Source organism: Panicum virgatum, chromosome 8K (assembly GCF_016808335.1).
Source record: "Panicum virgatum strain AP13 chromosome 8K, P.virgatum_v5, whole genome shotgun sequence".
Lineage (NCBI taxonomy): Eukaryota > Viridiplantae > Streptophyta > Magnoliopsida > Poales > Poaceae > Panicum > Panicum virgatum.
Window position 1 is genome coordinate 32,010,518 of NC_053143.1, and position 23,717 is coordinate 32,034,234.

At 41.2% G+C, this 23,717-nt stretch overlaps 1 long non-coding RNA gene and 1 pseudogene across 3 annotated transcripts; one reads left to right on the top strand and one right to left on the bottom strand.

The window, feature by feature from the left end:
- Positions 1 to 1,271: 1,271 nt before the first annotated feature.
- On the top strand, positions 1,272 to 17,226 carry LOC120645634 (annotated as a pseudogene).
- A 3,148-nt stretch (positions 17,227 to 20,374) lies between these two features.
- On the bottom strand, positions 20,375 to 23,593 carry LOC120644421. 3 transcript variants are annotated; one of them, XR_005663739.1, is made up of 6 exons: positions 22,675 to 23,593; positions 22,162 to 22,210; positions 21,881 to 21,972; positions 21,652 to 21,742; positions 21,295 to 21,538; positions 20,375 to 20,939 (listed from the first exon to the last, which is right to left on the bottom strand). It is a non-coding gene; the product is annotated as an uncharacterized LOC120644421 (long non-coding RNA). The 3 variants fall into 3 exon arrangements; XR_005663738.1 differs by having other exon boundaries at positions 20,375 to 20,695; positions 20,787 to 20,939; positions 21,295 to 21,742; XR_005663737.1 differs by having other exon boundaries at positions 21,295 to 21,742.
- Between the last annotated feature and the right edge of the window lie 124 nt (positions 23,594 to 23,717).

Consider the following 23,717-nt stretch of genomic DNA (forward strand, 5'->3'; position numbering starts at 1 on the left):
CAAAAAAGGAGTGCTATGTCTGCAGCGAGGTACGTATGTAATATAACTCTGGAAGTTCAAACCGGCTAATTCAGCCTGCTGGAAATTGAAGTACATGACGCCAATAACAGGAAAGCTGCTGGGCTGATCAGCCGTTCGGCTGGGCCTGTGCAGCCGAACGAGGCTGGAAGCGACGGGGAGGGAAGAGGACTGGATGGTGTTTTTTTTTCGGGGAAAAATAGTTTGGAAGAGGGATCGAACACTGTCCACCGGGCGCGACGTGGGGGCTGGGTGCGGAGGGGGGGGGCGAGGGAGTGGATGAGTGATGATGGTGTGATCCAAATAACCTCGGCCGTCGGATGTGAGTGAGTAAGAGAAAGGAGGGGTTACAGTGCGATTGGTGCGTTGATTTTTAATGAGTTGTTTTTCTGAGTGCATTTTGTTGGGCGCACCGAGGGAAGTCCATGATTGCTGGGGAGATTTGTTGGGTGGTTGTAGATTTATTTGAATTGCTGCATTTTAGGGTAATAAATAATATAATAATAATAAGAGATGGAGATAGAGAAGAGAAGAGATAGAGATTTAGATTTCACTTTTATGTGGAGAAATAAAAAAGTTAAATTATAAGAAAGGGTAAATTGAATCAAATGACATTGTTTATGGGATAATTTGAACCAAGAAATAGCTAAAGGGGTTCTTTGGACCTTTGTCATACTCGAGAGGAGTAATTTGGAATTTTTTCTTTTAAGAATAAGGATAATGTTGGATATCCGTCCATATCCATATTTATGTCAAATACGAATTCACATATAAGAAATTTTGACAAAGGAATTCAGATACATTCATTTTAGTATCCACTTTAGAAACGTATGCGGATACAAATATCCATATTGATGCATTTTGCACCCCATTGTAGAACGGGAAATAGTGAGGCCATTCCCATCCCTGATCTGTAGTATTAGTAATAACGGTTGGAGTTATTACAAAAGCCCATCTCAACATTGACCTAGTACTATTGGACTACGACAGGTTATGGCAGGGTTCTGAATGCAGAATGGTGGCAATCAATCAACACAGCGATGCATCTCACATGTCATCGCCCTCCAAGAAATGCATCTCAAGTTGCCCTCAGAAATACAAATAGTAATTGCGCCTGCTGACCAAAATAATTGCGCCTGCTGACCATCTCTTTCTCCAATTGTTATGTATAGTGTTTAAATATTGGCATTCAGCAGATTCTAGCCGTCTAGTCCAACAAACATTAATACAGTGTCGTCCGAAACTGCTGCTTGATGTGGTGGTTCTACCGCAAGGGGCCCTCGGGCTTCTCCAGCGCCTCCACGGCCGAGGAGGTCACCGCCGGCGTCGACGGCCGCGGCCTGGTCGCCGTCATCACAGGTGCAAATACTTACCTCCTTGGCCTGCTCGCTGTACATGCTCACTGTCATTCCATCCCATGGCGTTCGGAGTTTGCAACCATGACAATCACCTCTGGCCTGGCCGGAGTTGGAACGACGGCCAACCCGGGCTGGCCGGAGGAATTCAGGATTCCAAGTCTCTCCGACCAACCCCGGGCTTGTCAAGGATCCCGAGATTGCCATTTACGGCAAAGCAATGACATGTGGTGAGCACCTGAGCTGATGAGCCTCCTAGCTGCCTGAGCAGGTGCGTCGAGTGGAATCGGGCTGGTGTTGGTGATATGCCCAAGAGCTCATCATCACAATACGGTTTAAAAGGCCCAAAAGGATATTGACCCAAGAGGGATTAGGGTTACTAATGGGCCTATGAGATAGAAGCCCATTAGTACGCCCTATATATACGAGGGAGGGGCTAGGGGGGGCGAAACCCTGAGCTGCGCCACCTCCCTAGCCGCCGCCCCTCCCTCTCTCTCGGCCGCCGCCCTTGCCGTGCGTGCGGTGCTAGCACACCGACGCCCGGCGTTTCATCCTCGTACGTGTGGACTCCGTGGAGGCGCTGCTGCGACTGCTGCGCTGATCCGCTGCTGGGATCAAGTACGAGGAGCTCGGTTCGTGGGACGTGATCGACTACTTCCTCTACATTGATGCGCGACTTCTTCCGCTGCGCTGCGCGTCTCGTGGTAACGATCTATGATCTTCTACTCGCAAGTATCTTGGGTATATGCGGTAGTGATGCTAGCGTAGCCTACCCGTTTCCCGACAGTGGTACCAGAGCCATCTTGCGTAGTTTTTGGTCTGGATCTTTTGCATATAGGTGATATGTTGTTGTAGTAGATTGGATCTATTACTTTTGCACGGTTTGATTAGATCAATTGGTCATAAGGGGTTAAAACTGGAGCGAGTTGATTGCGCGGCATGTGACAAAAGATTAGTTTGTGTTCTTCCTCTGTTATGCATACGACATGTCCCTACCGGCTGGAATCACCATCGGGACTAACTGTGTGCATAGTCAGCAGATTGAACCAATAGATCAAAGTCATGTGTAGATGCAGTCTTCTCAAGTGCAAAATTTGCACGGTCAAGGTGATTGACCTAGTGAAAATTGAGGCATTATGAATGGCTCGGATTTGAGGTGATGCGATCACTCTGATGAGATTTTCATAGGGATTTCATAGGGACCGCCGTTGCTTTCTCGTTGTAGCAGCTTCCCAAGCGCTACTTTGGTAGAACACGTCATACGCCTAACTTGTTTTTGCAGGGTGTGATGTGAATGGTGTGGCCTCAATGTCATGTGATGATGTATGTGATGATTTGTGCGGCCTGCGTGTCGCAAGTTAACACAATCGGGTTGAGGTTGCACCATTATTGTATAACGACCTGCGTGTCGACTTGTGATGTTTGAATCCTCATGTAATTATTTCACTAGCTATTAGATGTAGTAGCTTAGTATCTTTTCATGGAGGCTTCAATCATGATGGCGATGATGATCACCACAAGACAGGACGGATGGCAATGTAGGTCACCTTGGAGCCATGGCGATGGAGCCCATTGTGATGCAAGAGGCCATACTATTCACAATATAATATGATTATATGCCTGTGATGTTTATTTTCCTGTCATACTATTCTTTCATGCTTTTACATATGGTGGATGCTTTAATCATGATAGAATAGCTTCCCTCAGAAAAGGTTGAGTTTTTTATGCCTTTTACCAATAGCTGCACCTATAAATTTTGATCGTTGTGTGGTAGGTTTACCAAAGTAGAGTACCCTCAGCTATCACTTTTGTATAGGATGGATGTCGGACATTCACAAGCATAGTATTGGTTTACTCAGCAAAGCTATCAAAACAGTTTTGGGCTTTAAGGCATAGAGTTGGGGCCGGGGCATTGGATGCCACCCAACAAACAAGAGTCGCATAGAGATGTGATTAGTAATTTGTTACTTACCTGTATCACTACTTTTCTAGCCGTGATGCTAAAGCTCACTAGAATTTTAGCGATTGTGGATCTTGAACCACTATATGTCATTAGAGGGAAGATGACTTTGATATAGTAGGTTGTCTTTTGTTAAATCAGTTAATGAAAGTCTTTACATAAACTTAGTGCTGAAATCTTGCTTTACTTTAATGTTGTAGATCATGTCTGCCAGTAACAATTCCGCTTTCAATTTGCGTTCTGTTCTTGAGAAAGAAAAGTTGAATGGAACAAACTTTATTGATTGGTACCGCAACCTGAGAATTGTTCTCAGGCAAGAGAAAAAGGAGTATGTTCTTGAGCAACCATATCCTGATGATCTCCCTGACAATGCAACTGCTACTGATCGCAGAGCTTATGAGAAGCACTGCAATGACTCACTTGATGTCAGCTGTCTGATGCTCGCCACCATGTCCCCTGATCTGCAGAAGCAGTATGAGCATGCGGATGCTCATACCATGATCGAGGGGCTGCGTGGGATGTTTCAGAACCAAGCCAGGACTGAGAGGTTCAATATCTCAAAGTCCTTGTTTGCGTGCAAGCTGGCAGAAGGTAGCCCAGTCAGTCCTCATGTGATCAAAATGATTGGTTACATTGAGACTTTGGACAGACTTGGTTCTGAACTTCACCAAGACTTGGCTACTGATGTTATTCTCCAGTCGCTCCCGGTGAGTTATGAGCCTTTTATCATGAACTTTCAGATGAATGGCTTGGATAAAACATTGAGTGAGTTGCATGGGATGCTAAAAACAGCAGAGGAGAGCATTAAGAAGAATCCCAATCATGTGATGATGATTCAGAAGGGGAATAAAAAGAGGAAGCGTTGGACGCCTCCTAATCCCAAAGGTAAAGGCAAGGAAAAGAGTTCCGGTGATGAGTCCTCGGGCTCTAAGCTAAAGCCAGCACCTAAGGCCAAATCTGGCCCTACTTCTGAAGATGAATGCTTCCACTGTCATGAAAAGGGACATTGGTCAAGGAACTGCAAGAAGTACTTGGAAGAAAAGAAGAAGAAGAAGGGAAGTGAGACTTCCACTTCAGGTATAAATGTTATAGAAATAAATATTGCATTATCTTCTAGTGAATCATGGGTATTTGATACTGGATCGATGATTCACACTTGCAAATCGTTGCAGGGTCTAAGTGAGACTAGAAGATTTGCAGGAGGCGAATTGGACGTTCGTGTCAGCAATGGCGCAAAGGTTGCGGTGTTGGCGGTCGGCACCTACCACTTGTCTCTACCCTCCGGATTAGTTTTGGAATTAAATAATTGTTATTGCATTCCTGCTTTGAGCAAGAACATTATTTCTTCTTCGTGTTTGGAAGAAGTTGGTGATTTTAAGATTGTAATAGAGAACAAACGTTGTTCTATCTTTTAAAATGGTATTTTTTATGCTCATTGTCCATTGGTGAATGGACTATATGTTCTTGATCTTGAGGATAAATCTGTCTGTAACATTAATACTAAGAGGCTTAGACCAAATGATTTGAATCCCACTTTTATTTGGCATTGTCGCTTAGGTCATATAAATGAGAAACGCATTGAACAACTCCATAAAGATGGATTGTTAAGCTCATTTGATTTTAAATCATTTGACACATGTGAGTCTTGTTTGCTTGGAAAGATGACGAAAGCGCCTTTCACTGGTCATAGTGAGAGGGCGAGTAACTTATTGGGACTTGTACATACCGATGTATGTGGACCAATGAGCTCAATAGCCAGAGGTGGTTTTCAGTACTTCATTACTTTCACAGATGACTTTAGTAGATATGGCTATATCTACTTAATGAGGCACAAGTCTGAATCATTTGAAAAGTTAAAAGAATTTCAAAATGAAGTACAAAATCAATTAGGCAAGACAATTAAATTTCTTCGATCTGATCGTGGAGGAGAATATTTGAGCCTTGAATTTGGTGATCATTTGAAGCAATGTGGAATTATTCCGCAGCTAACTCCGCCCGGAACGCCTCAATGGAATGGGGTATCCGAACGAAGGAACCGAACCTTGTTGGACATGGTTAGGTCCATGATGAGCCAAGCTGATCTTCCATTGTCATTTTGGGGTTATGCTCTTGAAACTGCTGTGTTCACACTGAATAGGGTTCCAAGTAAGTCTGTTGAGAAGACACCATATGAGATATGGACTGGGAAGCGTCCCGGATTATCTTTTCTCAAAGTTTGGGGATGTGAGGCTTATGTCAAATGTTTGATGTCAGATAAGCTCACTCCAAAGTCAGACAAATGTTTCTTTGTGGGGTATCCTAGGGAAACCAAAGGATATTATTTTTACAATAAGGCGGAAGGCAAAGTGTTTGTCGCTCGCAATGGTGTTTTCTTAGAAAAGGAGTTTCTCTCAAAAGGATTTAGTGGGAGCAAGGTGCAACTTGAAGAAATTCAGGAAACACCCGAAACTGTTTCAGCACCCACTGAAGATCCACGGGATGTGCAAGATGTTGCACAACCCGTAGTTGAGGCACCAGCCCCACGAAGGTCTATAAGGGCACGTCGCGCTACTGACAAGCTCAACCTCCTTATTACGGAGGAGCGCCACGTATTATTGATGGAAAATGATGAGCCTTTGACCTACAAAGAAGCAATGATGGGACCCAACTCCGACAAATGGCTTGAAGCCATGGAATCCGAGTTAAAATCCATGCATGATAATCAAGTTTGGAACTTGGTCGATCAGATTGACAGTGTAAGACCTGTCGACTGTAAGTGGATTTTTAAGAAAAAAATTAGACATGGATGGAAATGTTCACATCTATAAGGCACGATTGGTGGCGAAAGGTTTCCGACAAATTCAAGGTGTTGACTATGAGGAAACCTTTTCGCCCGTCGCAATGCTAAAGTCCGTTCGGATTCTCCTAGCAATTGCCGCATATTATGACTATGAGATTTGGCAAATGGATGTCAAAACCGCTTTCCTTAATGGACATCTAAGTGAGGATGTGTATATGACACAGCCTGAAGGTTTTGTCGATCCTAAAAATGCTGGGAAAATATGTAAGCTTCAGAGGTCCATCTATGGATTAAAGCAAGCATCTCGGAGTTGGAATATTCGTTTTGATGAAGTAGTCAAAGGGTTTGGCTTCATCAAGAATGAAGATGAGCCTTGTGTTTACAAAAAGGCTAGTGGGAGCGCACTTGTGTTTCTGGTCCTATATGTGGATGACATATTACTGATCGGAAATGATATTCCAATGCTTGAAGCCGTTAAAACCTCATTGAAAAAGAGTTTTTCGATGAAGGATTTAGGAGAGGCGGCTTATATTCTGGGTATTAGGATCTATAGAGATAGATCAAAAAGGCTAATTGGATTGAGCCAAGACACGTACATTGACAATATATTGAATCGGTTCAATATGCAAGATTCCAAGAAAGGTTTCTTGCCAATGTCACATGGCATCACAAGACATTGACAAGATATTGAATCGGTTCAGTGTGCTACGACACCTGATGAGCAAAAGAGGATGAGTACGATTCCTTATGCTTCAGCCATAGGGTCGATCATGTATGCTATGCTTTGCACGCGCCCAGATGTTTCCTTTGCTCTAAGTGTTACGAGCAGGTATTAGTCAGATTTCGGTGAACCTCACTGGACAATTGTAAAGAGTATCCTTAAGTACTTGAGAAGAACTAAGGATATGTTCCTAATAATTGGAGGCGAAGATGAGCTCCTTGTAAAGGGTTACACCGATGCTAGTTTTCAAACAGACAAAGATGACTCCAAATCGCAATCCGGTTTTGTTTTCTATCTCAATGGTGGGGCAGTGAGCTGGAAGAGTTCCAAGCAAGATACGGTGGCTGATTCGACGATAGAGGCCGAGTATATTGCAGCTTCCGAAGCTGCAAAAGAAGCTGTTTGGATCAGAAAGTTTGTTTCTGACTTGGGTGTTGTTCCTAGTGCGTCCAGTCCAGTGGACCTCTATTGTGATAATAGTGGTGCTGTTGCACTAGCAAAGGAGCCTAGAACAACTAAGAAGTCCAGACATATACTGCGGAAGTATCACCTCATCCGTAACTTTGTTGAGAGAGGTGATGTGAAGGTTTGCAAGGTGCACACGGATTCAAACGTTGCTGATCCGTTGACGAAGCCTCTCCCACAACCAAAGCATGAGGCGCACATGAGATCTATGGGTATTAGATACTTACATCAGTGATTCTAGTGTGCGTGGGAGATTTTTTTGTCATGAGTATGTTTATGTAATGATAAATAATTGTTATTTGTTCCATGGATGATTATTTTTACATTGATTATCAAGTATGTGACTTGTTCGTGAAACTCTTTGTTGACAATGATATGATTCTAAATTATCCCTAGTTTATGTCGTTGTGTGGGACAACAACGACGTTGAGACTAGCACATGCATTAATTGATGATCATGTTTCACGGATCATGGATATGGAGATATCGGATTAATGATGTGGACACATGTTGGTGAACATGGTGTTGGATTGACCCACTCCAAGACAATGTTGGGATTGTTATTTTGTATGTGCCATCAGTTGTTCTTGAGTGTTATACCTACTGGATCCTTAGACCTGAGATCGCCATTGTTTCTCACTGTGTGTAGTGGTGCATCTTAGGGCTGCTAAACGCTACTCCGTGACTGGGTAGTTACAAAAGTAGCTTACAGGTGTGTCATGAAACATGGAATGGGATGTGAGCGGATCAAGATGGAATTTGCCCCTCCTAGATAACGGGAGAGATATATCTGGGCCCTTCGAGATAGTTGGATTTGAAAGTGCATGGCCATGCCAAAGTGATTAAAGAGTTAATCATGATGACTAAAGGTTAGTTACAAATAGAATCCACTATTAGATCGAGAGAATGGTCGAGCTATCACAAAGGTGGCACGCATCTCGCTTTGAGCTTGACTGGTATCGTGTGGCAAAGGGATCGGTGTATGAGTATATCTAAGGTTCGGCCGATATGATCTTTATGTGTATTTGTGAGTCACTATGCCCTGCTAGGTGCCGCTATTGACTTGTGATTCGGAAATGATTTCCGATCACGACCACCTACACATGAACCTAACGGGTCACACACTTAAGGGGTTTGGAATGTTGGAAAGCTTGCATGTATGATTGTCTCTAGTGCAAGTGGGAGATTGTTGGTGATATGCCCAAGAGCCCATCATCACAATACGGTTTAAAAGGCCCAAAAGGATATTGATCCAAGAGGGATTAGGGTTACTAATGGGCCTATGAGATAGAAGCCCATTAGTACGCCCTATATAAACGAGGGAGGGGCTAGGGGGGCGAAACCCTGAGCTGCGCCACCTCCCTAGCCGCCGCCCCTCCCTCTCTCTCGGCCGCCGCCCTTGCCGTGCGTGCGGTGCTAGCACACCGACGCCCGGCGTTTCATCCCCGTACGTGTGGACTCCGTGGAGGCGCTGCTGCGACTGCTGCGCTGATCGGCTGCTGGGATCAAGTACGAGGAGCTCGGTTCGTGGGATGTGATCGACTACTTCCTCTACATTGACGCGCGACTTCTTCCGCTGCGCTGCGCGTCTAGTGGTAATAATCTATGATCTTCTACTCGCAAGTATCTTGGGTATATGCGGTAGTGATGCTAGCGTAGCCTACCCATTTCCCGACAGCTGGAGACGGCGCGCGTCCTGGCGCTGCGAGGTGTGCACGTCGTCATGCCCGTCCATAACATCGCCGCCGGGCTCGCAGTCAAGGAGTCCATCGTGGCCAAGATCCCCGTCGCAAGAATTGACGTGCTGGAGCTGGACCTCAGCTCCATGGCATCGGTAAGGAGATTCGCCTCCGAGTTCGAACGAACAAATCCTTCTACTTCATGCTAGTACTTTACCAGATACCGCAAAATTGTCAAAAGACAGCCTGAAATTTTGGTGTCCTTGTTAGATATGTAGGATCACTAGGCAAAGAGTGAACCACATCAGGGAGCTGAGATTAGGGTTTCATACCTTGATTTTGAGCTCCCAGCGCCACTTCTCCTCTGTTCTTCTTCTCTTCTTTTTGTAGCGCCTTAGGGCATGGGAGAAGCCTTTCCCAGTGCTGCTTGTGCCTTTATGATTGGGTTGTAGTGGGTGTAGTGGGCAGAGCCTTAGGGCAGTCACTAGGACGTTTTTCTGCCCTGGGGTTTCATCCCCTTAAATAGTTGAGCACAGCACACTGGGGGGCACCCCCTTTAGTGTGTTCTAGAGATTTTTGACCTCCAATCAAGGTCAAAAATGGCTGCTTTCTCAATTAGTTTAGGATGACAGATCACATTCTCATCTGTTCACACTAACATTCTCCCCCTTGATCGTCAAACTAAACTTATAAGTCTACTTTTCAACAAGATGATGCACCAAAGCAAAAGCATTACAATGGTGAATCATACACATACCACTGAACCCAATTATTAGTTATTATAGTACGCCACCTCATATCAAACGAACTTCTTTAACTTAGGAACTCCAAACATTTATTTCTTATGCTTATATATAAAATTTATGGACTCACTTTTCAAAAGATGGTACACCAGATCAATCAATCACTATAGTCAATTAAGTACCACATGACTAAGTGACCATGGTTCCCATACAATATCAAGGTGATTCCTCTTAGGTTTATGGGGAGATGGGGTTATAAAAGTCCTGAGTGTAGTTTGTTTTCATTTATATGTACTAAACATATATTTATCCTCATATTTATTTTTATGTGCATGTACTTTTAAAAGAGGAAGACAACCAACGTATTTCCAGAACCATATCTTGTCCCTTAGTTAACGGGCTGTCATTTATCTGTTATGCCGGCAATATATTAGGCAAGCCTCTGAACATGATGTCCAATACTTTAGAACTTACGTCACATCACTTAATGCTTATATTTTGAGCATCATAATCTTAGAACTTATTTGATACTCAACACTTATGACATACTTAATTTGTCAAGCACCACTTAGTCTTAAACATAGTTCATCTAGGCCTCGAATATTCATGTTTGATTCTGGATTCAATCTTTCACAATGTCTTAGGTCTGGGAATACCTCACGACATGTTACTCGATCCAAAATTGCACTCTTTCATTTAATAATTTTCGGCATAATTTGCTTAAAGCAATTTTTTATCTTTAAAATGATATGGATCAGGGACACAAATCCATATTTGACGGTGTATAATTCGGGACATGCCACACTTTAACTTGCATTTATTAATGATGCCTTTAGGTAAAGTATTGGTTGAAGCCTTCCACATATGACTTCTCCCACAAGAGTGTTGATAATACTTTATGTGGAATTTCTTAGTATCAACACTTCTTGTAACATAATTGTCCAAAATATTGGATTTCTTACTTATGGGCATGCAACATAACACCTTTGCATTTATGCCAATAAGGCAAAATGTTCTTAATTGATTTTTCCAGGGGTCCAGTCCTGGACTAATTTCCCAGATATCCCGGTCCTTTTAAGGATACTTAGGGCAATTTATAACTTAATTAAACATATAATGCTTACGTTTGCCATTACATAAGCAAATTTATTACCCTTAATGGGAATCAACCCATTTCCTGGACCTTTTATCTTGGTGAACATTATTGTTCAAAACTTAAGAGATCACCAAGACAATCTTAGTATTCAGATAAAAGAAAATCTGGATCTTTATGTACACAATATCCCTATTGTTTAATAACTTATTTCTTATTGTACTTATGTATCACTTATGTACTCCAATAATTTTTCAAATGATGAGCAACGAGTGTCATCCAATCTTTATGACATAATCAATCCCTTTCACATAGTGGGATTGATCAAAGATCTTCAAGTGGGCACAAAGGCGCCACAAGGAGCTAAAGCAAGTATTCATAAGTGAGCTTTGCTTATATTTCCTTTAATAATATTTTTCCTTGCTTTAGAGCTCCCATCTAATTCTCAACTTAGCGACATTAGTGGTGAGATATGATACTGAAATAGTATTCAGTTCTAAGGCTAGCATATAGCTCATAATAAGAATAAGAATAACATTGTTAATTAAATGACACATAAGAAACTAACACATGATAAAGTTATCTTAATATTTTTCTCAATATTTAATTCATACCTGCCATAAAGAGGTGGAAAATATTTTTTTAATGAAGGTTCCACTCTCCCCCTCGAAATGTGGTCTATGCAATAGTACCATATTTCGAAGAACCTCTATTTATTTGTTTGTTTATCCTTGTTACAACATATAAAAATAACATGAATGTATACATTGGAAATAAATATAATTTTATACTAATAGAATCTAATGACATTATCCTCCTTTTCATAAATACAATTCTTTAAAATTTAGTATTTTTCTTACTTAGAGACTCATCTTATTACCTTGTCTTAGTCTTATTTCCTTGAGCTTAATGATGCCCATAGCCATATCATATTATCTTGCCTTCATTGATATGAAGGAAACAACTCACCACTAATATCAAATGTGCTTTAATAAATACTTATCTTGGGGATTACTCCCCCTGATTCTTACATTTATCTAGAATTGAGGGATTGCTCCTTTTTATTTTGATATTTATCCATAAGTGACTTATCTTAATTTTTTTAATTTTTTAATTTTTTTCTATTAGGTATTGATGATCAATAAAATCATTAATTTCTCATTAATATTCTTAGTATTGAACTTTTCTAATGGGAACTACACCTCTTATGACACTTGTATGTGCCATCTTAGTTATAATCTCAAGAACCAATGAGGTGCAGGTAAAACCACTTCGCTTCTGATAGTGGTATTTAAAACAATCTTTATTAGAAATTTATGACTTAATTAATTCTTATCATCAATAGGGATAATTCATAAGTTTGATTTTGCATACATGAAACAGATGTGCTTAGTGCCACTCATTAGTTTTGATCTTTAGAGACATGTGATGCTTTATAGAATATTTTAGCAAGCATCATCACAAACTTCTTCTATTGAACCAGTCAAAGTAAGCTTTGGCCAGAAATAGAAAAGAACAAAAGAAATTTGTGAACTAGTACTTATTCATCAGTTTTGGCCAGAAGAATAAGTACAAGCCACACTTAATTTCATGTGCATAAAACATCTTTTGTTGAATCATAACCCAAATCAGCTTTGGCCAGAAGTGGATTAAGACCAACAAAAATATTGTGAATTGGTATTTATCAATCAGCTTTGGCCAGAATGATAAACACAAGCCACACTTAGTTTTAGATATAAACTCCTTTCATTACTCCGATTCAAAATCAGCTTTGGCCAGAAGATGAACCGGAATAACAAATTTTTGTAGTCACACATTCACCAATCAACTTTGGCTAGATTGATGAACGTATGTCACACTTAACCAGAGTGTTATTTCTTTTGCAGCAGAAACTTTATTGAAAATGACCCATATGCATTGACATAGTTTCTCATTATTCATATCAGTCAGTATTAGCTTAATCTGATAAAACTCAGTTTATGATTATGCCAATATTGCTCAAGAGCTGGCAACTTAGTAACTTAATTAATCTTAGTGACACATGACCATAAACAACTTTAGTCAGTATATAGTCATGAGTCACAAAATTAATCATAATCTTCGAGGTGAGAATGACATATGACTACAAACAACTTTTGGTCAGTATGTAGCCACAAGTCAATTAATCATGATATTCCGAGACTCTTTTAAGCAAATATTTATTTATCAGAGGACATCTTTATTAAAATAAACACAATTTGTCCTCATATATTACTTTAGTATTCTTATCAACATTATTTGTGGCACAATTAAGAAAATATTCAAAAGCCAGCTTTAAGATTTAAGTCCAAAATTGGACTCACTAAGTATGTATGGCTTAAGAATAATATACTTTATTAATAAATTAAATCATGATAACCCATGATTGTAAACAACTTTGGTTAGAATATAACCATGAATCACCATTGAAATTTTGATCTTGAATAAAAAATATCCCATTGGATTGATTCCAATCTATGACAATTATAAGTTAAAGCCACTTAATTATTAGAATTTGTGCATTCCAATCATTACAATAAGTGATTCCTTAGTGTTATTATTAATGGAATGCACATTTTCCAACCGTAAGTAAAAGTATTAATGACATCAACCAAATATGGGCCATTATTTAATTTCTTAGAGGACTGGCCATTAAAAGTTGTCATTATTTGATTTTCCCAAAAATGGGTCTTAAGCTTCATGCTTAACTTATGGGCAAATCAATTCTTGTGAGTAAAACATGCTCACATAATTGATAATATTTACGGGTCATAAGATACTTTACTATTAAGCCTCAATTTAAGTGGCACATAAGTATGTGGCAGATAGCTTAATTTCATAATGAAAGTAATTCATCATCATAATTGGACCATAAACATTTCAAATAATACTTCAAATAGACTTAAAACTTCACTGAAAATAATCCCAATTTAATTGGAGAGTATTTCATAATTTTTTTAATTTTTTTAAATTGTGACATAAATTGTGCTAAGGCAAAATATAAACATAATAAAATACTTTAGAAATAAAGTGAAGTATTAAAGCATAATGAGAATACTTAATCATAAACATAAGGAAAAATACTTAATCATTAATGGAGAAAATTTCCATAAAGTTTGGCCCAAAACAATATTATTTAAGCAAAAAACTTAATTATTCATAAATTTACCATAATTTTACTTAATTTTGGCCTTAATTAAAACATTACTTATGACACATAAAACAATAGCTTTATGTAATAGCCATAATATGTAAAGATCATAAAATAAATATGAGAGAACTTATTATTCTAATTATTGTTTGCTAAAAGTCAATAAAATATCTTCAAAATTAAACATGAAATAATATACATACTCATAATATTTAAAATCAAAATCATATTTATGGCCTAAAACAATATTATCTTAGCCCAAAGGCTCTTTTAAGCCCATTACTATGCAGCCCAAAGTTCAAAATTAGAGGAGAAAAACATTCTAAAATTTTGACATTATTTCCGTCCCTTCATTGAATTTAGCCCATCATTATTTTGGCCCATTAATATGCAGCCCAATTTATATGTCTTAATTTCCAGAGAAAATACCAATTAAAATTCGGCCCATCACTCATTTCCCGGCCCAGGCCGTTTTCGGCCCGGTCCACTTTAGCCGCCGCCTTTCCCTTCCCGGGCCCCAGGCCCAAAAACCTGGGCCTGGGTTGGGAATTCGCCGCGCCCGCTGGCCTCCCGCCGGCCCGAGGTGGCTGCGTCGCACGCGTGCCGTCGGATGCACATCCGACGGCCGTCATCGCGCGCCGCGCGTATCAAAATCGCAGCGTCGGCGCCCCCCCCCCCCCGCTAAACCCTAACCATTTTCTCCCCTCCTCCATTCTTTCCTCTTTCCTCTCCACTGGCGGCTGCAGGTGAGCGGAGGGCGACGGTGCCGGCGACGCGGCCCGCGGCGGAGGAGGTAGCGGCGCCGTCGAGCTTTGCTCACCGGAGGTGCGCGCGGCCGCGGCCGGCGTGCAGCTCCGTCGAGCACCGCTCGTCGGTGCCCTAATCCAGACCTCCTGCGTGCGCGAGATCCACGGGATCCGCGGCGGAAGAGCGGATCTGGCCCGTGGCCGGTCTTCCGGCTGCAGTGGCGATGACACCGGCGGCCACGGCGAGCACGGGAGGCGCGTGGCCCCGCGGCATCCGAGGTCGGGTGCCGAAAGCCGTCGGGTGATGACGGCGACGTCACTGACACCGGTGGCGAGCACAGTAGCTCGGGACTCACTCCGGTAAGCCACCATCACCCCACACACCCTTACATCTTTAGGATTAGGGTTAGGGTTCGTGAGTTTGGGGAAAATTTGTGGATTTTTCCTGTAGCTAGGGTTTCGGATTTTGGGGATTTTTGGGAATTTCTTACAATTAGTACTTACTTGATTCAATTCCCTTCCTTCTTTAATGCTTGAACCGAAACCCTAGGGCCCTTAATCTTATAATTACAGACGAACAGTGTAGTTTGGGCTTAATTTTAGGGCAAGAACATGAACTGGAGCATGAGATTAAACACTTAAGAGGGTTCAATCTTAGGTCTAGATGGCTCTGGTGCCATTGTTAGATATGTAGGATCACTAGGCTAAGAGTGAACCACATCAGGGAGCTGAGATTAGGGTTTCATACCTTAATTTTGAGCTCCCAGCGTCACTTCTCCTCTGTTCTTCTTGTCTTCTTTTTTGTAGCCGCCTTAGGGCATGGGAGAAGCCTTTCCCCGTGCTGCTTGTGCCTTTATGATTGGGTTGTAGTGGACAGAGCCTTAGGGCAGTCACTAGGACATTTTTGTGCCCTGGTGTTTCATCCCCTTATATAGTTGAGCACAGCACACTGGGGGCACCCCCTTTAGTGTGTTCTAGAGATTTTTGACCTCCAATCAAGGTCAAAAATGACTGCTTTGTCAATTAGTTTAGGATGACAGATCACATTCACATCTGTTCACACTAACAGTCCTGACTGTTCTTTTCGGCAGCAACAACGCTGGAGTTCTGACAAGGAACCGCACGTGTTCCTGCGACGGCCTGGAACTGCATTTCGCAACAAATCACATTGGTGTGTCCTCTGAGCAAATTATTCAAACCAAATTCTTTCTGCAGCATCTCTTGTTTACCTGCCTGTAGAAGGTGTTCCTTAGCTTGCTGACTGTTCGTATTTATACTTGCTCCTCTGAATTATGACCTATGAGAATGATTCCTGATACTGTAGTAGCGTTTGGCTTGAATGCATACAGGTCACTTTCTTCTAACAAACCTCCTATTGGAGAACATGAAGAGCACATGTAGGGACAGCGGCACCTAGGGACGGATTGTCAATGTGACGTCAGTAGGGCATGCCATGATGACTTATCCTGAAGGGATATGCTTTGACAAAATTCATGATCCTTCCGGGTAATCCAGTCGACATCAATTTGAATTCTCTCCTAAAATTTGGAATGTTGCTGCATAAGTAACACCAAAAGGTTTGTTATCTGTTTTGACCCAGTTTGAATGACTTTATTGCTTACTGCCAATCCAAGCTTGCCAATATTCTTCACTCCAATGAATTATCACGAATTTTCAAGGTACATCAGCTCTTTGACACTGAATAGAAGTTGTTATATATATGGATGCATGAGCTGTTTAATAACATGAGGAGTTATCTTCATGGAACAGGAGGAAGGAGTGAATATTTCAGCCAATGCCGTTCATCCTGGTGTCATCATGACTAACATTTTTAGGGACAGGACTATTATCGGTGGTAATTTTCTCAATCCTAACGGTCGATGTTATTGTTTGAAAACCACAAAGGGCTTCCAACACATTCAAATATCTCAAATAATTTCTGGCTTGTAGCCTGGAGCTCCGGTTGTAACGATGTTTAATTTGTGACTGTTCCCACTATTCTTACAGCGTTTTTTAACACCATTGGAAGAATCATATGTAGAAGAGTTGAACAGGTAGGCATTCATCTCAGCTCTTATTTTACTGCCGCCCTTGTTGCCGGAACATGGATTGACCCTAATTAACTCATTATTTATCTTTGCTAAAGGGTGCCGCAACGACATGCTATGTGGCGATGCATCCTCAAGTGAAGGGGATAAGTGGAAAGTACTTCGCCGATTGTAACATATCCAGCCCGAGCTTACAAGCTTCAGATGCTGAGCTGGCCAAGAAGCTATGGCAGTTCAGCTTGCAGACAGTGTCTTCTTGATCAAGCTATGCTTGCCTGAACGAGTGATGCACGTATTGTTGTACTTAATGCTTACATAGCTCTTCCGGATGTTTGTTATCGGTGTATTTAGTTACTGCGCTATGAATCAAAATGTCTCAATCTTGATTCAAAATTTGAAATTCAAACCACCCTACTATCTTATAATTCAGGACATTTGGACTGAAATGAATAGTTATTGTGGCTAGAAATCACGCCTTTTGTGAAAATTTACCATCACAACGGGATTCAGCTTATTTGCCATGTGCCTAGCACACGGCAAAGCCTGTAGCACACGGCAGCAAAGAGCTCAAGGCAAATGCCAGCCGGCAAAGCCACCTTTGCCGTGGGCCCTTTTTCAGGCACATGGCAAAGTGCTAAGATGGCCCTCGTCAAAAAATAACACTCCGCAAAATTTGAATGGAAAAAAAACCTGAAACAAATGGCAAGTTGCGGCATTTTTCGCGCAATATTCACACGCTACGCGTCCGGCGGGATTCGAATGGTGACCTCCCCCTCACGCGTAACCCCCTCTACCACTGCATCACTCTGTGACTTGTGTCTAGAGTCTGTTTTGGTTTTCCTCATATTATACTAAACCGAGTATAAATTGCGTGTTTGAGACCCTAAACGAATTCAAATAAAAAAGTTGTCTACTACAAACTTTCATAACTTTTTAAGATCTACAACTTTTATTTTGGCTATTTCCCCATCTAAGGTCATTTACAAAATTTGAATTTCACTTTATCGTGTGCCAGATCAAGGGCATATGGTAAAGCCTGGTCATTTGCCATGCGCCTTGATCTGTGTGTCCTTTATCAAGCACACGACACAATTTTTTTTACCTACCATTCAATTTGTTCCACTATTTCATGTTTGCATAACTTTGTCACATTTTTAGGTGGCAGACCGTCCGTTCCCACCGGGCGGACCATCCGCCAGTCAAGACATTCGGACATCCGAAACGTCTGCATGTATGTCCCAACGGCGGACGGTCCGGCCTGTGTGGGTGGATAGTCCGTAGGCTAACAACGGCAGACGGTCCAGAGGACAGTCCGCCGGCTAACGTTCAAACGGGTAGCTCTTTTCGGACGTCCAAACTTATATGCAAACATTTTGGATGTTCGAACATCTTGACCGGCCGACAGTCAACCTAGTGGGAGCAGACCGTCCGCCACCTAAAGCACGTCGCCTATAAGGCGTTTCTGACATAGTGATTGTTTAATTGCAAAAAAAAATTGGCATGAAACAATCTAAATTATCTATTGCATATACAAAAAATTTTGTAGTCAAACCCGAATTCGACCGTCACTTTGACTCGAAATCGGAACGACTTCTTCACAACTCCATGGATCTTCTCCGGAGATGCTTTGATTTGTAAGGAGCATATGTGATAACTTGTGCGAAACCTTCTCAATTTTTTACCTTAGCCACCACGTATGAAATCATGATACCACGACAAATCTTATGATTTTCAGACTTGGTTTGCTTTTTATAGAATTTTAAAACGATTCGGCCACATGTTCGTGGTCATGGTTCCTGAGAAAGATCTTCGAAATTTTCTTCCATTTCATGGATAAGACCTCACATTGGACTTCATAACGTGAATATCATTTTTTGATTCATTATATTCCATTATTCAAAACAATTGCAGTTTTTTTTAGATCAATAGGTAACAATAATTGGAATAACATCGAGTGAGATGATGAGCACAAGAAAAGACATTTCTCTTTCTACATCCCGAAGGATTTATCTGCAATTTCTTATGTTTTTCAGGCTTGTATTGCACCATTGTTTCGGTGGATAGAACTAAACTATTCATTTTTATTTATTTCATGCATGCAACGTTATTCTATTGACCACTTTAATGGTTTTAGTCCTAGGTTGTTATTTACATTTTTTTCTTCTACTATATCTTTTATTGTGTATCTTCATTTTTTAAGTTTAAGGTCATTTGCAGTACTTTTTAATAAATACGCATAAGTTTATTTTTAATATAATCTATCGTTGGTATAACATAATTAGATTGTTCACATACCATTCATTTAGGATTCCATGCTATATCATGAATTGTTCTTCCAGTAAAATTTTTTATTCGAATAAGATGATTTAATTATTCCTCCATAATTTTAAAATTATTCATATTATATAGTTTAATTGTTCTTCTTACATGATTTCAATCTCTACTATTTACACATTTTGAATTGTTCATGTTGTATTGTTTCGACTTGACTGTTCACATGATTGAGTGTTCCATAGTATGTTATGCTTTGTTCCAATAGAATAATTTAGTTGTACCTGTTATATATTTTATTAATTATTCTTTGTACATAATTTAATTTCTATTATTTAATAAATGTTTTGAAATTTTGATGTGGTATTAGTTTTTGCTTGATTGTTCACATACCATTGCTCAAACGTTGCATGGTGTATTGTGCATTGTTTCAACAGTACAAATTTATTATTCCAAAATAATAGTTGTTCTTGTATAATTTTTAAATATTCCTATTATGCATTTTGATTGTTTTTGTTACATAATTTCAATTTGTACTATTTACAACTATCAAATCTCTTGTCATATTAGTTTTTCCCATGTGGTATAATTTCAATAAAGTAAAAGAATAATCGTCACAATAGCATTTATCAAAATAGAAAGCCTGATTGAATATGCATGAGCCAGCCTTCTAATTATAGGGCCATATGGTGTCACAAAATTTCTGTCCAGTTAGGCTATCTTGCTCAGTAAGGTGCTTGGGGCCAATATCTACTTTATTTTTTGAAGAAGGAAAAAGTTCAAATTACTCCATAAAGTATGATCGGCGTCTGGATAACCTCCTAAACTATTTTTTGGTTCAATTTATCTCCTAAACTATATCATTTGGTCAAATTAACCCCTTAATAAGATTTATCTTTTTTGTGTATCCACACACAAGTGAAGTTTTAAGTTAAAATTTTGATGAATGATAGTGGACATCATAGAATATTTTAGAAAACTATCTGAAGAATTTTTCATTATAATTTTGATGGGGTATGATATTTAAAAATAAATTAACCCTTACAATCCAAAATTATAAGAAAAATAATGATAAAAAATTTATAATATATTTTTTGATATACTTTATGATGCCCACCACAGCCCAGCAAAATATTAAACTAGTATACGGCCCGTGCTAACGCTACAATGACATTTGCTATGGTAAACATTTGGTATTAAAAAAATAAATGACCAAAAGGCGGTAGGTAGCAGCGCGTGTTAGTGAAATGCACCAGGTAGAGAAATGGTGCAAATTCATCATTCGGCCAATCTATAAGTCCTTAGCAGTTTTGATCTCTGCGCACAATTCAAGAAAGAAGAGACAATTTGATGACTTACACAGTTGTGCAAAGTTGAAGAGTCTACAGCATTGATCTGAACAATGACTATCAAACAAGCATTGGATTCAAAAATAAAGGGAAAAAGGAGAATGTCTTATGCTGATATCTTTCTGAAAATCTCTATTTGGTCTCATCAGTTTTACTCCACATTTTGGGCATGTGATTTTTAAATGACAATCAAATCTATATGACTACCAAGTTCAGACATCCCGCACCCGGTCTCAATACTTGAAACCCGGTGGCTCCTTCAAGTGAACAGGGAGCACATTTCCGTGATAATTTGCTGCCTATAAATACATCATGCCATTTGATTGATAGTTCAAAATCAGATGGAACCAAAGCATATTTTTCCAATAGCATATGAATCAAGCATCTTACCACGATTTCAAGGCACACCAGAAACATGAGATAGAAAGGATTGAATACAACCATGGTTGCTCTGCTCACATCTTGTCCTGAATTGCTATGTCGAGGCTCGACATCAGTTTCAGCACAGCATGTACACCAAGCTCATATAGGAACCCCTTTTGCCTGAATGTTTTTTTTTGCATCAAAATATTTTTACTTGTCAATGATTCCATTCAAAATATATAGCAAAAAAAAGTCAACGGATAAACTTAATAGGTGTGCATATAGGAGGTTTATATTGTCTGAATTTATTTGCCAGCAGCATTTAGGTTAGCGTCATGAATATATAGGGATACAATTTAGAAGCAGAACAATGAAACAATGTAAATGGAACTGAATCACTACTCCCTCCATTTTTTAACTTGACAAGTCCCAGAAAATTCAGTAAAGGGAAATTTTCATGAATAGGACTCTAGATAACTTCAAGATAACACAAGGCAACAAAAATCGGCAAATGGTTATTCACCAGCAAACTCACCATGATGTGACCAGCATTGCTGCCAGCCACTTCAGGGCAATTCGCATCTGAGCATTTGTGCCAACCTGCCGCAGAACCACGCTCCACATCAAAGTGCCAAGGTACTCAATCTGGTGTTCATACTCGCACTAGTGCTGGACCCAATATCACAATTCAGGGATGGGGGAGGAGCTCCACTATGTGAAAGACAAGGCAGCAAAAAAGGAGTGCTATGTCTGCAGCGAGGTACGTGTGTAATATAACTCTGGAAGTTAAAAATAGGGTTTAGGAAGGGAAAAAGATTTGTGACTTTTTCATATGTAACCAGTTAGAATGTGTGTCCATAGCGCAAGTTCCATGTGAAAAAAACTTCCATACCTCTAGAAGGATGGTTTTACTCAGCAGAATCAGAGTATTCATCGCATACACAGAAGCTGATCTTCAAGGCAAGAATTCTTCATAAGGATACCTATGTAATCAGTGAATGCAAATGAAGAATAATGGAGGGAATACATCAGAACTGAGCTGTAAAAATGCAAAAACTTGGATGAGATAAGGTTGGTTCTGAACTTGCATAAGCTCTCAGATGCAGGAATTTATATTTTACCATGAGCATTGTCTTTCTGCAGCAATCATTTGTGTTCAGATTCTTCAGTCGCTGGAAGTCAACATGTAGCAGTTATGAACTCGTGATGTAGCCTGTTAAGGATTAGGTATATAGAATTGGAATAATATTAGTGGGAGAGTTGGAGAGAACACACAAAGAAGCATCCTCTATTCCTCTGATTCAAATTACAGAATTAAGCATCAAAACTATACAGCATGAAAATTGAAAAAGTAGAGGCATTTGCAAGAGGAAGCATTTGCATGAAAATTGTGCTTGCTCACCGGTTGCTCTGATATGCCATTCTTTTGTCCTTTCTTCTTGTTCCACAATCTGCACAAAGAGGTGAGACAAATTGAAATTAAAAGCAAAGAAAAGAATAAATGATTCCATTCTTCCAGAGTAGTTACATTTTTAGATTTATTTTTTGCTTTCATTAATTGACTTTCCTGAACCATTTAACTTTGGATAAGAGTATTAACCACAGTTAAAATCAGCTTTTTATTCAATTTATTACTTTGGGTCGAACTGCACAATTGCAAACACAAACATCCCTCTAAAGAGGCAACAAATAGGGACCCAATTACTCTCTAGTATCCATGTTCTTTTATTTTTCCCTAAGACCAGAGCATCAATAGGGAAAACAAAAGAGAAGAAATCAATTCAGTCCGGATGCATCCCCATAAAGGAATCAATCAAGTTCGGCAGCATGTCCACACCATGCCAGCCTAACGGAGGCCACTAAGAAAACGATAAGTATAGGAACATCTAGAAAACAATCAGATGAATAAACTCACTTGATGAAGATGGAGGTGCGGCGTGGCGTGGTGCACGTGGATGCCGCCGCCGGTGACATTGCCGGAGGCGCCATGACCATGTGTGCTGCCGGAGGCGACGACGACGGTAGTCGCGGCGTGGCCGGCGGCTGGCGTTGCTTCGACTTGTATCCATGGGCAACGGCGACGTTTGGGCTTCAGGCCATGGACAGGTGGCAATGGCACCATCGTTTGGACTTCAGGCCAGGGACAGCGGCGTCCATACGGTTGTGCAGCGGTGGTCTCTCTTGACTCCAGAGGGATAGATAGGAAGCGATTTGGTGGCCGCGGCGTGTGGGAGGCCGCGCGCGGAGGGAGGCAGCCTCCATTCAGGTGGCGCGGTGGTCCGCGAAGATCTCGTGTCGGCGCGGGCGGAGCTGCTGCAGGTGGTCCTCAGAGCGCCGAGGGAGGAGCCCCTGCCTGGAGGCCGCATGCCTGGCCGTGCCCCCTGCTGGAAGCTGCTACGCTGGCCGCGCGCCCTTGCCTGGAGGCCACGAGCCTGGCCGCCCCCCCGGCTGGAGGCGGCGCCGCCGGCCGCACCGACAAGGAGCCAACAAGAGGAGCCGCAGGGCCAGCCACGGTGCCGGCCTGGCTGGCCGCGGCTGCGACTGCGTCCGCTAGGGAAGGAGCGCCGGCGGATGCTCCAATGGATGGATAACGAAGAAGAAGGGGGTGGGAGAGGTAGAGGGGAGCCGGATCCACCAGATCCGGCCATCTCCGGCGAGCTGGAGGTGAGCGCCAGAGCTGGGGAGCTTGCCGATGTAGGGACCGGTGGCGGCGGCGGAAGTCCAGAGGCACGCGGATTGTAGCATTCGGCCCTGATGCTGGTTTTTGGCTGGGCTGGAGGCGCCAGCCATTCAGCCGCTAACCATCAGAAATTTTCAGCCGGTTCAAACCGGCTGATTCAGCCTGTTGGAAATTGAAATACATGACGCTAATAACAGAAAAGCTGCTGGGCTAATCAGCCGTTCGGCTGGGCCTGTGCAGCCGAACGAGGCTGGAAGCGACGGGGAGGGAAGAGGACT